This window comes from Dermochelys coriacea, chromosome 12 (assembly GCF_009764565.3).
Source record: "Dermochelys coriacea isolate rDerCor1 chromosome 12, rDerCor1.pri.v4, whole genome shotgun sequence".
Taxonomy (NCBI): Eukaryota; Metazoa; Chordata; order Testudines; family Dermochelyidae; genus Dermochelys; species Dermochelys coriacea.
The window spans coordinates 19,215,597-19,230,559 of NC_050079.1; the positions used below are offsets into that span (position 1 = coordinate 19,215,597).

At 39.6% G+C, this 14,963-nt stretch overlaps 1 protein-coding gene across 1 annotated transcript in view; it reads left to right on the forward strand.

Moving 5' to 3' along the window:
• Nucleotides 1-10,944, forward strand: part of NETO2 (neuropilin and tolloid like 2) — a 66,138-nt gene extending 55,194 nt beyond the window's left edge. The window contains exon 10 of the transcript XR_006275024.1: nt 10,934-10,944. The gene's annotated coding sequence lies outside the window, so the exon portion shown is untranslated. The remainder of the gene's footprint in view (nt 1-10,933) is intronic.
• The last annotated feature ends 4,019 nt before the right edge of the window (nt 10,945-14,963 follow it).

Genomic DNA, 14,963 nt, shown 5'->3' on the forward strand with positions numbered 1-14,963 from the left:
TCATCTGAACAAGTCAAAAAGAAAGCAGACAACTTGCACATAAACACTTGTATTCAACTTCTACAGCACTAGACTGTGGAAACTACAACAATCCAAAGCATGAACCTTCTTTCAGGTCTATTGGCAAAGCCAGCCACCAGCCTGAACCTCTAAGAACGTTAAATCCCAAGGAGGTGTGAAACTAGAGTATGCTTCATTCTAAATGCAAACTAGGTGACAATTAAATCATAATCACTGGATATTGTCCTTTCTGAGGTGATGGCCAATTCTCCCTTGAATCTAATGGCATTACTTTGAAGGTAATAAAGCATACAATTTTATTTAAGGAATATGTTAGGTTCCCTCACTTCATTAAACACTGTCAATACATCCAGTAAACTGAGGCTGCCAACTGTTTACTGGATAGCAATCTCAGTTACTGCTGGATTAGTACCTGAAAAGATGGTTCAAAGACTGATTTGTGGGGAGAAGAAAAAAGCTCTTGAAAACATTTACCAGTGTAAAAGAGATTCTTAGAAATAAAATGAAAAATAAATAAATGCCAGGCCTCTTAAACATGGTAGTGAAACTTGTAGTTAGCATGAAGAGAGGGAACATATCGAATAGCACTTCCCGTTTGGGTCTGCCATATGTTTAACAAGCCAATGGTCAGGGCCTGAGGATGAAGCCAAATCATTTTTATTTTTCCTGTTGTGATGGAAAACAAATGAATCTGGTACAGCAAATACATTCTGTTTGTTTTGCCCTTCCCCAGAGGGAGCAGAACCTGTGCAGGATTTTTATTAATCTTCTCTGGTCCTTAACATTTACTATTGATTGTGAATAGAACTCCACAAGCTACAGTGACACTACAGAAGGTCTATGTAAAAATCAAACGCAACATAAATTAATTAAAAAGTATCTCAGATTTGAAATAATTTTGTGTAGGCTTTAAAAAAAGTCCAATTTCTATCACAGAGGTTGTGACTGTCTCCAAGCCACTTCTCCATTTAGGTCAGGTTCTCACACTTGTATGGTAAGAATCAAGATTTTAAACAGGTTAGAATAATGCAGTGATAACAGAAAGCCGAGTTATTCTCTTTCTTGAAAGACCCTGGAGCAGTGATCAATTCTGCAAGCTTAGAAAGCCTGCACCGCTTTGCTCATCACAGTGGAAATGGAGACAGTTGTGTTTGGGAAACACAGTCTTTTATGAAACTAATAAAGTGAAAATTCCAGATTTTTTTTTTATAAACACATACAAGAATTCATTCTACATGTTGACATCTCAAAGTGATTTTGCTTCAGGTCTTGACATCAGCTTAAATAAAAGGAGAAAGACTTTTGTTAAAGCAAATGTACTTCATACACATTTCTCAGTCACAAAACTCCAAACAAAAAGATCGGGTTGATTTAAAATGCTGTGCACTGTTTATGATTTTATTTATATAAACCCTATTTTGAATGTTGATTTATATAGCTAGTTTGTCATTGAAGTCTGCACTTCCGCATATTACTGCATTTAGGCAGAGTGCCAGCTATGTAACACCAAGAGGAATTAATGACAACATTTCAGCAGCACCCACAGAGCTAGTACTGTACAGCAGGTGAATGCTAATGCCCAACAACAAGAACACAAAAACACTTCCTTTTCAATAACCTTTTTTTCCCCCCAAGGAAACACAACTAAAGGCAAATAACTGTTCCATGGCAACACCACTAAACACAGGAGCTGAAGTTAAAAAGCAGCCCACAAGCTTTTGCTTCTTCTTTTGTGAAGAATTAATGGGCAGTAGAATTTTAAAAAATATTTCCAGATTAATTGTCTTCTTTCTAAGAACATTACATATATGAATTTAGAGAGACAGAGCCTGATCATGCAGGCGTCACTCAGGGAAAATTCCTCTCTTAAGTCAATGGAGAATTTTACCTGACTAAAACCCACAGGTCATGACCCATGCTTGTATGTCTAAAGATATGAATTATTCAGAGGTGTGAATTACAAAAAAAATATATGCTGCAACCAGTTAACTGATTGACAGGCCTGCCTGTAGGCCTTAGGCAGCCATAGCAGAATAACCAAAACCATAATTCTATTAAACAAAAGCATGGATTCTACTCCTTTCTCCTTTCCCCATCTCTTAGAAGGGGGTGCTAAAGCCTAATACAAAGCCCACTGAATTCTATAGCTAGTAGCCACCGACCAAGGGCCACCAGCACCCTGGAAATAGAGTCAGCTATAGTAGCAGAGAAGGGCAGAGTAGTAAACTCTATGGGCTTGTCTACACTTAAAACGCCACAGCGGCAAAGCTGTAGTGCTTCAGTATAGGTACAACCTCTGCCGACGGGAGGGATTCTTCCATCCGCATAAGTACTCCACCTCCTCGAGAGGCGGTAACTAGCTGAAGGAAGAGTTCTTCCATTGACCTAGTGCTGTCCGCATGGGGACTTAGGTCAGCTTAACTACCCGGCTCAGGGGTGTGGATTTTTCACCCCCCTGACCAAATTTTCTCATGTAGACCAGGCCCATAGAGTTGGAGCCAGGATTCCTCACAGATCCTTTGGGCTTCACACAATTAGAAGTCCATACTCCCTGTGCCCCTTTGTGTGGCCATCAAATCCATCTAGGATGGGAGAGTGCATCAGAATGCCACACAAAAACTGATACTACTTTTTCTTCTTTTCTTCCCCCCTACTTTTCCTGTTTTTTCCAATCAGCGTGGTATGTTAGAGCTGCTTCATGAGTTGCATAATATGTTTATGCACCTTGGGATCTTTGAATTGAAAGACTTGCACCAGCGTCAGCTCTTACTGTGTTTTTATTTTATTGGAGAGGAGCTCAATCTTCAAAATTTCTGATGCTGAGCCACATTTCAAGTACTCACAAAGCTGAAGGGTGGAAGAGGTATATAATTTATTAGTTATTCTGAATATTTCCTCTTACTTATGATTTTTTTAAGTCTGACTATCTGCAGATCATTTGAGAAGCATTTACCAAAACACTTAAGTGCATCCAGTTACTTAGAAGATTTTATAGGGATATCTGACACCACCACAAAATAGAAAAGGAGTACTTGTGGCACCTTAGAGACTAACAATTTTATTTGAGCATAAGCTTTCGTGAGCTACAGCTCACTTCATCAGATGCACCACAAAATAGACACAGAAAGGCAATGCCTAATCCTGTGAGGTGTGTGTGTTGTCTCCAGTGAGATACAGGGCACTCAGCTCCCAAATGAAAGATCAAGCCCTTAGTCAAATGGTTCTCAACCTGAGGCCCAATCAGCACAGAGCTGTGGCCTGTGTAACATCCTCAGGGCCATACAGGTAGTACTGACTGCGGCCCATAATGGTAAATAGGCTCAGAACCACTGCCCTAGTCTGTGAACTAGACAGGTTTGAAAAGAGCTGTCACTAGCAGAGGCAGCGAGGAAAAAAGAAGCAGGGAATTCTTGGTGAAATGTGTTAGCTACTAATGTGTTCCTTTTAAACAATGAGTTGTGGCTCAAAACAGAGATTAGGGCTTGGAAATAGTAAGACAACATCCTTCGCTAAACTGCGGCTATGGACACTTTTTACATTTAATGTGACCTAACACTTTTTTTTTTTTGGATGGCCTTTGGGGCTTAACTGAGCCAGAACACAATGGGTATTTATAATGTGGCTGTGTAGTCGCGGCACCAGCGCTGGGAGAGAGAGCTCTCCCAGCACTGTAAAAAACCCACCCCCACAAGGGGAGTGGCTCCCAGTGCTTGTGCACGGTCTACACTGCCACTTTACATCACTGAAACTTGCACCATTCCAGGGGGTGTTTTCACAGCCCTGAGCGAGGAAGTTTCAGCGCTATAAAGTGGCAGCGTAATCAAGGCCTAAGATATCACAGGCGTTGCTCCCAGCTATGTACTTTGACATCTTGTTCTAAGTTATTTGTTTTAATCACAAAGATTTAGATAAAATAATACCAGATCTTAAAAAACCACATCTATCTTATTACCATAAAAATTACCCACCAGGATAAAAACGTAAAAGGAAATGCTTCATGTCATTAAAGGTGCACTGAACAAGATAATTAGGAGACACTCCCTAGCAAGAGCTCTATTCTGACTCTTGTCCTTTGCACCCTGTGCTATTTTGCCTCATGCCTCTTGTGCACAGCAGGAACGAATGGTTTGTTGCAGCATGCAGCCAAAGGTACCTCCAACACAAATAACTGCAAGCCAGTCACAGCTACATTATTTCAGAAAGCAGCTCAGACCTGTGCAAAAGGAATGCCTCTTTCACCATAAACAAAAATAAACCTAACCTGAATGCCAGTAGAGGATGGAGAATTCATCAATAGTTAATATCCAGCATGTCATTCACAAAAATGATAGACAGATAACAGCAGCTTGTTTGATCTTTTGAGGTCATGCATGAATAATCTGTCTTGGGCATGTAACTCTTGCTCAGTTATTACTCAAGCATTCGCTTGGGTCCCCGGAATGAGAGGTACTTACTGCCTAAGACCTTTTATAGTTTACTTCTGGTAAAATTTTCCTACACAGTCCAAATGTGGCACAGTGGAAACAGCTAGGACTAAATTCTGCATTCAGTTACATTTTGTGAAACCTTTCTAACACATTGTAAGTTTACCAGTAACCATTCCTGAAAGGCCTTTGAGGAGGATTTGGCCCTTCCTTTCCCCCTTACAACACGGGATGAGCTCAAGAAGACTCTACTCAGACTGGTAACATTAATTTTATATTTTGCCTCTGCAAATACAGAGTGTCCTTTGACCAATTTCAATGACCTAGCAATAGAATCATAGAATCATAGAATCATAGAATATCAGGGTTGGAAGGGACCCCAGAAGGTCATCTAGTCCAACCCCCTGCTCAAAGCAGGACCAAGTCCCAGTTAAATCATCCTAGCCAGGGCTTTGTCAAGCCTGACCTTAAAAACCTCTAAGGAAGGAGATTCTACCACCTTACTACCACCAAAATACTTCTATCCCGGGGAGAATAACTAATGCACAATTAAAAAACAAAAACATCTGATATTGTTAACTTGTTTAATATTCCCAACTGCATCATACCAGAGAGGGGAGAGAGGAGAGTCCTTAGCCGTTGCTGCTTTCTGTAATTTTGTTGGCACTAGATACCACCATGAAGAGCTCATTAGATAGGACAGATTAATATGGCAGTTAAAATATTAAATATTAAGGAGCCTTACTTTCTTGCTGAAGGGACAGGAGTAACTCCCACTGATGTCAGAGGGACCTGCTGGGTAGTGAAGCACTTTGAAAATCTGTCCCCTGCTTCCGTCTTAGAAGCCTAACTTTAGGCACCCATTTTGGAAAATCCTGGCCTAGCGCTTTAGAACCAAAAATGAGATGAGATTAGCGAGTACCAGGGAGAGATGACCCAAGTTGGACCTCATTAAAACCAGGGATTGATTCAGACTATAATAAACTTGGATCTACCAAGAACCTGACTCTCTAGACATCCTGGCTGACTCACCACCTCCTCTTCTCTTGGTCACATCATGACACAATTGGAGAGACTGAAAAAGATGCCATGGCTCTAGTGCTTTCTGCCTCCTCCCTGGGATCTAAGGTAGCAGCAAACAGTGTGGGCCTTCTACTGCTGACTCACTGCTCCAGTGGGGTCCTGAGCACAACAATACTATCTTAATCCTTGCCTGGCTGATAAAGAACTAACCTCAGGAAAGGAACTGTGTTTGTCTTCTGTGTTTGTACAGGACCTAACACAATGAGGTAATGGTCCATGACTGGGGCTCCTGTGTGTACACACAACAAATCTCATCATCAGCAAGTAGTTTTTTTAAACTCAGGCACAACAACTAGGACTCATGGGCAATGGCAATCAGTGCGATCCCAGGTCCGCACAGTCCAATGCAGAGTGGAGGAATAGACAAAGAATCATGAGGAAATACAGATATAGATTTGTAACATGGAAATAGCCAGTTTTTTCAAAGTTACAAGAACTCTTCACCACCACAAACACCATGTGCTGTTGAAATATTTAAACACCTGTTTTTTGTTTTTGTTTGTTTTTAAAGTGGAACAGTTACTGCAACATACACAATTATGTTCACAGCATGTCTACTGAAACGACATTACATGCTTTCAGAAAATGAATAAAAAAAAACAGATAAAGAAGAACTAAAAGAAAAAAAATTTAGCAAAGAGCCACAAACCATTTATTTTACAGCCATTGGGATAAATATATTACGGAGGTGGCCAGTCAACACTAATAAAAGCTCTCATCCCAAGATATAGGAAAGCGTTCAAATGTTTAAATGGCCATATGGTGCCATCAGATCGTCTCTGACAAATACAGTCACATACAAAATCCTCCTGGTTGCTTTTGTTAATCAGGACTATAATCCATTAGTATCAAACCAACAAATTTGAAGTGCTGTTAAAAATTGACAACAATAGTCCAGACCTAAGACACTATTTACTGAAAACCTCAGCAGCTTCTTCATCATGATTTCCCCTGTTATTGGAACCAAGCTATCTGCATTACTTGTGAGGGATTTTTCCTTTTTAATATCCAACAGTGTAACTTGATATATAAGAAGAACAATGCTTAGCATTTGCATGGTGTTTTTCATCCACAGCTCCCAGAATGCTTCAGTAAAGAAGGGTAAGCATCATTATATCTATTTTACTGCTGGGAAAGCTGAAGCTCAGAGAGTTGAAGTGACTTACCCAAAGTCACACTGCATGTTAATAGCAAATTTGGGAATAAAACTCCTGGACCAGATTCTTCACCCTGCTATGGCCCCTTTGCAATGTTCTGTCATCACAAAGGGACTATATTTCATACAAAGCCTGCTTACCAAGCACCTGGAAGAGAGCCTAACATGGCATCTATGGATATGTCACATTATTTCATAAAACAGAGGGTTTTGAGTCGCACATTAAGATGATGTAACAGTTGGAAAATGTCTGAAAGCCACAACCATGTAGTTTCCAAGAGGTATGAGATAAGGACGGTGAGGAAAATGTGTGTAGGAGGACAGGAAGAGAGACCCCCTCCCCAAAAAATCAGAAAAATATGTCCCTTTCCATTTCACTTAACTCCAAGTGGATTTTAAAATCCGTATGCTACTTTATATGCAGTAATAAAATAAAGTCATCTACTTGGCATTTGCTTTTATTTTCATTGGCCAAACCCTGAGGTCCTTAACTCTGTTTTCATTCAGTCCTTATTCAGGATAACTCTCCACAGACTCCCAAGGTTTGTCTCACTATAACTCAGCAGACACTTCTGAGGGAATCTTCCTCTCCCCCAGCTTCATGGGACATATATCCATCCCCAGTGAAACGTTGCTCTGTTTGCTGAGGGACAATAACTATCACCATCTCCTTGATTGTTTGTCAGCTTTAAGGTTATCCAGTCTCTTCTCCATCCACTCTTCTTACCCTACACCAATCCCTGCCCCAGAGCTTCACCTTATTAAAGAAACCAAACCCCACACACACTTTCCTCAAAGTCTATCAAAACAATATAGACAAAAAACTATGGTTTCCTTGGCCAAGGGCAGCTTGTAGTCTGTAAGGCAATTTTTATTCCACTGATACATCAGCCATCTATTCTCTCATTCCTTTTTCTCCTCTCCTCTAACAGTCTCTAGCTCTCTCTTTACCAATAAGAGAGAGGCATGAATGATCACAGGACTGAGCGTTCAAACCCCAACTCTCCCACTGACATACTGTGTGGGCTTGGGCAGCTCTCTGTATCAATTTCCCCATCTCCAAAATGGGGATAACAACCCCTACACCTGTTAAGGGTACAGTGAGGCTTTATTAGTTACAATGTCTGTACAATACTTTGAAGATACAAATTGCTGTAAATGCTAAGTATTTCTATATACATGTTAAACAGGTGTCCAGATCCTGCAGGGTTCATCACAGGAATGTAACAAGGAGCTTTTTCACTCATCAAAAGACTGTAATTTGTAAACAAAATGAGTATGTCTACACTACGTCTACAGTAGCAAAGCAATGGCACTGCAGCTGTGTCATGTAGCACTGTAGTGTAGATGCTTCCTATGCCGACAGAAGAGGTTTCTCCATCAATATAGTTAATCCACCTCTCCAAGAGATGGTAGCTAGGTCAACAGAAGAATTTTATAAGTGGGGGTTAAGTTCACCTAACTACGTCCCAAATGGCATGACTTTTTCATAGCCCTGAGTGATGTAGCTAGGTTGATCTAATTTTTAGGTGCAGATGAAGCCAAAATGAAGTTTTAAAATACTCAGTATAGCAAACCTCACAATTATCAGTTTAAGTTCTAGCGGTCATTTCAAGCTCTCCCCCAAAAAAGTGTTACCTTTTTGCCCCATGGGACAGAAAAAGGAAACCTCAAGGGATTCTATATTGACCATAAATAATAGTATTCCCTGAAAAGTAGGTGAATTTTCTTTAATGCTAAGCTGTTTGAAAATGTGAAGACAAGATATTTTTAAAAGGACATTGGGCCAAATTTTATTCTCAGATAGACTAGTGTAAAGGATTTACTTTAGATTTACTGGTGCATCTGAAAGCAGGAATTGTCCCATTATTTTTATGCAGTTCCTATTTTATATAAAGTTTCAGAAATTCTCTCAGGAATAATCTAGTGAATCTGAAATCCTAGGTCAAAGTCAAGAAGGAAGGCAGAGAGGTGTAAATGTGTCCACTCAGTGGGAAGGAGGATACCCTGTTGTGCAGCTAACATAAAGGTGGCCCAAAATGGCAGCCTTTGTTCTCAGGTTTGCATAAAGACAGCTACCACCTTGCTCCCCAGATGAGCAACTCACCAGAAATGGGGCTAGTGGAGTGAAACTCTGACTCAGTTTCCTTCCTCCCTCACAAGAATCCAGCTAGTGGAACTGGCCAGCGAGGAGTATTCCGTACTCTTTAAAAGCACTGTACCAAATCACTCTCCCCATAGAAGTCGGGGAGCTCCAGGATGCATTTTCCCTCTGTGAGGCAGACTGCTCCCCATGGGACGCTCTGCGCTGCTGTTTACAATGCCCATGGCTTAAAGGCACGATCTAATCCTGTATGTCCTTTTCAAACATTCCTTCTCCCATACACAACAATGTAGCCTTTAAAAAAGGTTACAGTATCTTATATCTAAATCTTAAAAACTGACAATACTCCTGTAAGTTAGGGAAGAATTATCATCACCATTTTACAGCTATGCAAAATAAAACAAACAAAAGGTTACCAGATGTGTCCAAGGTCTCACAGCAAGTCAACAGCTAAGCCCAGAATAAAACCCCTGAAGGTCCTGATTTCTTGCCTCTTCTCCAATTGCTCGAGAATGCTACTCCCTTATAAAATAACATATTATTATTATTTAGCACTTACAGAGTGCTTTTCATCAGAGGATCAAGTACATACCAAAAAAAAAAAACCCCAAATGTCAATCAAGCCCACCACAACGGTAAGAGACTGGATGTTTTCCACCTGAAACAACTTTCCATCTATTCAGGTTTAATGAAGTAAAAGAAGGTCAAGAAGGCCTGGAGGGAAGGATCTCTCCCCTATAGAGAGATGGAAACCAGAACTTTTTAAAGAAAAAGGAGCATTTACTAAGTAGAACGTTCCTTTGTTAACTGTTCCTATACCACTGACAGAACACAGATATTTGCTGCATTTTATTTGAGGACTGTAACAGCATAAGTTCCAGATTTGGGGATGCCTTCTGCCGTCTTGAAATGGCTTGTCTACACTATTTTGTGATCGTGAACTGAATGTTGTTCACACTTTTGCATGAACAGATGGAGAATCAAGCAGATTATGTGCCCAGTAAATGGAGGATCATGCAGAATAGAATAGCTACAGTGTTAATTCATATTCAATACATTCCTTTCATCATGGTAAAGTTATTTGGCTGATGCAAAGAGGACTGGGTGTCTGTAAGTGAGGCATACAATCTTTCAAACTTTGAAGCATCCACCAATTAAGACAAATAGCTGGCAGGTATACCTGTACATGGCAGTTGGACAGGTTGGTTAATTGTTCATCTGGTTCATAATACATAAATACAGTGGGAAAAGAGTAATGAGGGGCAGAAAAAGGAAATGTGGGACCAAGACAGGAATATGGGGTACAGACCTAGTCATTTTGCATCATTTACTTGAGTGATGCCAGTCTATACCACAATCACATAACTCGCACAGGTATTCTATTCTGTCCTTTAAATAATAGCATATACCTGTGAGACCTTGGCACACAGCAAGCACCCATCCAGAAACGCGCTCACTTGATTGCCAAAGATCTGTAAATTCCAATATAATTATTTGGGAAGAAGAGTGGTCTTGTGATGAAGACGCAGGACTAGGAGTCAGGAGATTTGAAGTATTAATGCCATCTCTGACACACTGATCATGTGACCTTGCACAAGTCACTTAACTACTATGGTTGGGATAGTCTCATTGATTTTCAATGATATTTTGGTTCCTAACTCCCTTAGGCCCCATGAAAATCCAAGCCTCTGTGTCTCTGTTTCTCCAGGTATAAAATAAAGGGGAAGGAAGCAGTACATCCCCAACCTTGGTGATCCCAGGCAACAGGAAAGACCCCCAAGGAGTTGTGAGTAGCTAATGTTTATTAGAGAAGCCCTGAGCCTGCTCCAACTTGTACCATGCCATGGATCGGCACAAACTGGCCTCAGGATTTAGAAGTCACAAAAGTGACTTAAAACAACCTTAACTTCCTCCTAGAGCCTTGTGCACTCAGTCAGACAAAAGGATCTGGTGCTGTATTTTGCAGGAAAAGGAGCAGAAATGAAATGTTTAAAAAAAAAGTGAAAATAAGCTAAATAAGCTAAATAAAATGATCCTTTTGCCATTCTTTCTAACAGCTACTGAAATTGAACTATTTGAAATGCAAAGATTTTTGTTATTTTATGTATTCATAAATCAATGATTAAGGAAACGGAGCATTTACAGTTTTTTTACACTTCTTTAGATTTCAATAACCAGAAAACACAGACTATTTTTGGTAAGTAGAGTCCTAGAATGAACGTAATTGTCATCGTAATTGTGGTCACTTAAGCAGAATGGACACAACAGACTGTATGCGTCATACTGGGATCATGCAATGATGCAAGTGAATTACATCATAAAAGGCAAAGCTAACCATCTCTGGTGACTTAAGAAATGACACTTTCGCAGGACAGCAAATTCTCTGTTGAGCATAAGAGCTTTTAGAAGCTATCACTACCCCCAACTAATTTACATCACTGACATCTCCAAGAGGATAATGCCTATATGTGCAGCATTTTGGCAATAGCTTCAGGCAGCAGCACTGGGGAAATTAAAAGCATTAGAACCCTGACTGACAAGCAAAGCGTGAGGAGATGGAAAATAAGCAATATATCGGATCTATATTTGTACATTTTTAGCAAAGGAGGAAAAACAAGTATTGTAATAATAAAGAAGACAGACTTTCCATAAAGAATATTAATGACTGTGGCGGACTGGTAAGAAAAAGCAGGTCCACAGAGAACTCTGTTTTTCCAGTGGAGGTAAAGATAAGGAGCCTGACTTTGACCTCAATCACACCAATGTTAGTCTGAACTAACCCCAGATTTAAACCCAGTGAGAGCAGAAATTGGCTCGACTAGTCCAGTGCTGTTGTACACAACTGATGCTCTTTAGTGGATCCATGTAATTAACAGAGGAAGTTTTTGTGAATGGAGAGTGTTATTACAGATAAGAGTGTACAATATGCTGCCTTTCAACTCGAAGGAAAGTACAAATCTGGCTTGATTTGGTAAACAAGATGCCATCCGTTTTTCAATGAATTTTGAGTGCTATCTTAATATTACAAAATGCTGATGGTAAAAGAACATTAGTGGGGAAGAGCTTGACTGGAAGTTGAATGGGAGGGTGGGGCAAACATGACCAAGAAACTGCAAAAGAGTGCGATAGTTCTGAGCTTCAGTCATTCACCCCAAGATGCATTTGGTATGTATTGGTATTTCTCCTCCCTACTAATTTTTAAGCATTTAAACAGATATATTCACAAAGGGGACAAGTTTTAAAGAGGCTACTGTGTGACACAGCAAGGATGACAGAGCACAGTCACCTCTACTGAAGGAAGCAAACAATGTACAAAATAATAAATGGCTGCACTAGGCATTTTCTAAAAGTTTTGGATGAACTTATCTCTGCATCTTTCATTCTAGCTCTGTCTTCTCTCTTTTCCTCTTATTCTAAAATGGCTATTTTCTTTTTATGGTAATTGTATTTAGTATTCATGGTATTGTATATTACACCCATAACAAAAGTATATAGTTCCTGTTCCTGTTCCTACTGAAATCACTGTCAAAACTCCTACTGACTTCAAGAGAAGAATTGGGCCCTTTATGAGAATTAGGGTCTGAGAATAGCTACACAGAGCATAACAAAAAATACTCTCCAACAGGAATCTACACCCATGCTCAGAGATTTCTAGACAAGTCTGGCCATCCACAGTGCTGTCATGAACAGTAATATATTATGTAAGTGACTGTATTGATTACCAAGCAGACCTGATTATTACGTTTAGATGTGTTTATTGACTTCTTAAAGGAAGACCTTGTCCTAGTATTAATAGCTAATGTCTAGCACTGCAGCATTCCTCATTGAAGGGCCATTTAGCAACCAAATTAAACAAGGTTCTCTTTTTTCCCCCAGCAGCCACAGGAAGGCTATATGAGAAAAATGCCACTTCTAATCTTGTGGTTTACATCTACTGTGTAGAACCCTTTCAGACTGAGCATAGCTGGATAAGAGAGAGAAGGTTAAATTATAAAACTATCAGATGCACAATGACACTGTGAAAGGGGTGAAAAATTCAATTGTCATTATAAGCCAAGGCAATACTCATAAGTCTTACTAGCATCAATATAAAGCTGAAAATTGGAAACAGGCTACTTTTGCTATAGTCCAAATAACTTCAGTGTCATTGAAACACTGCACCGTTTTACAGCAATGTTTGCCACATTTGTTACCAGTAGAGTTTATCACCCATCTCATCATCTAATTTTCTTATATTGATGCCACTGAAAGGTTTTATTCTGTGACATCAAACTGGAGAACTGATATCACTTGGGATTCTTATGTTATTTAGAAGAGATGAAGCGATGAGTATTTTCCTTGCAGTCATAGACAAGTCTGCTTCTTCTGTAGATATATTCTTTCCTTTGACTTTCTGTTATTAATTTATCTAAATCTCTGTTAAAGAAGTCCTTGTGAACAGGTAGGACACTGCCTCCAATGAACTCTACACATAATGTATATGATTAAACTTTTCTCTGCATGGAGTTTGACTTTACACATAACTCAAACAAAAACAAAACAAACAAACGAGAACAAACTTCAGATTCAGCATTCTACCCAAGCCTGGTTGCTTTTAGGGTCCTGCTATCTCTGGGAACAGATCTGATGTCTTTGCTACCAGTAACGGGGTTTTCCTGTCTATGCACCTTGTTTTATCTGACCAGAGCCTAACACTCTCGCTTGTCCTGTATTTGGTATAATTAACAAGCCCATGTAGCTGGAGGGAAGGATCAGACATTATCTGCTTCCCACTCCAGTCCATCTCCAGGGGAGGATATAGGGCCATTTTGCAGATCCCACACAGCTGCTAGATTTTCTTCTTCTAAAGTCTGGTCCTGCCCACCAATAGAGGGGGTAATTATTATGACGACACTTCATAACTTTTAGGGCTATACTTTAAAAGAAAAGCAACTAAGTGGTGCCTGCAAAAAATGTGCATTATGGCCTTTAATGGATGGAGAAAGAGAAACATGATCTCTTTAGCTATCTGGAAGGAAATGTAACCTGGAAAGACTCGGAAATAGCAGCAGACATTGTTTCCATTTGCTCTTGCAGAGCTTGGAAGAATTGCAAATTAAAAACCTACCAAGTCTGCATCAAATTTTCAAAAGAAGGCTTTTGAAATTCTGCATGCAAAACCCTGGATTCGTGCAACAAATAAGGACACACAATCTGGTAAGTGTGTCCATAGACTTCTTGAGAAATTTGCACATGCAACTGAGGAGGGCTACTTTCAAAAACGTGGCCCTTTGGGTGTCTGTTCTATCATCTGATTTAAAAAAAAAAAAAAAACATTCCTACAGTATCTACAATGTTATGTGCTTTCAGAATTATTTAATTCCTATATATGGTATTAAACCTTTTCACTCACTTTTAAATGTATTTTCTTCAGGGATCCTTGAAGTGCCTAAAATCCATGGTCACAAGCTATTGCTGGAGAAGTCAGAAAAAACATGCAAAAACAACAAGGAGTCCTCATGACACCTTTGAGACTAAAATTTATTTGGGCATAAGCTTTCGTGGGCTAAAACCCACTTCATCAGATGCATGGAGTGGAACATACAGTAGGCAGCTATAAATACACAGTACATGAAAAAAAATGGGAGTTGCCTGACCAAGTGGGGGTCAGTGCTAATAAGACAATTCAATTAAGGTGGAATTGAGCTATTCTCAACTGTAGAATACCAAGGGAGGAAAAATCACTTTTGTAGTGGTAATGAGGCCAATGTAATCAGGGTGGCCCATTTCAAACAGTTGACAAGAATGTGAGTGTAACAGTACGGGGAAATTAGTTTTTGTAGTGACCCTGCAACAAAAACATGGTTTCCTAACAGTGAGAAATCTGCCAAAGGAGATATAACTGTCCTCCTGAAGGAAGTGAAATGTTTTGCAAAATAGTCTATTGTCTGAAGTAAAGACTTGCATATCTGGATATCCAGGAAATTAATAACCCAACAGGTCAGTTTGGATAACTCATCATTTCAAGCATATGGGGAAATGTGCCGAATCTGATTAGGTTTACATTAAGACTACACTTTTGGGTTTTAATAGGTTTCATTTGTAGTTAATTAATTTGAAAGAGTTAGGAATACTGATAAAATAGTTATATTTTACCAATTTTACACATCACACAAGTCAACTGACTTTAAAATTA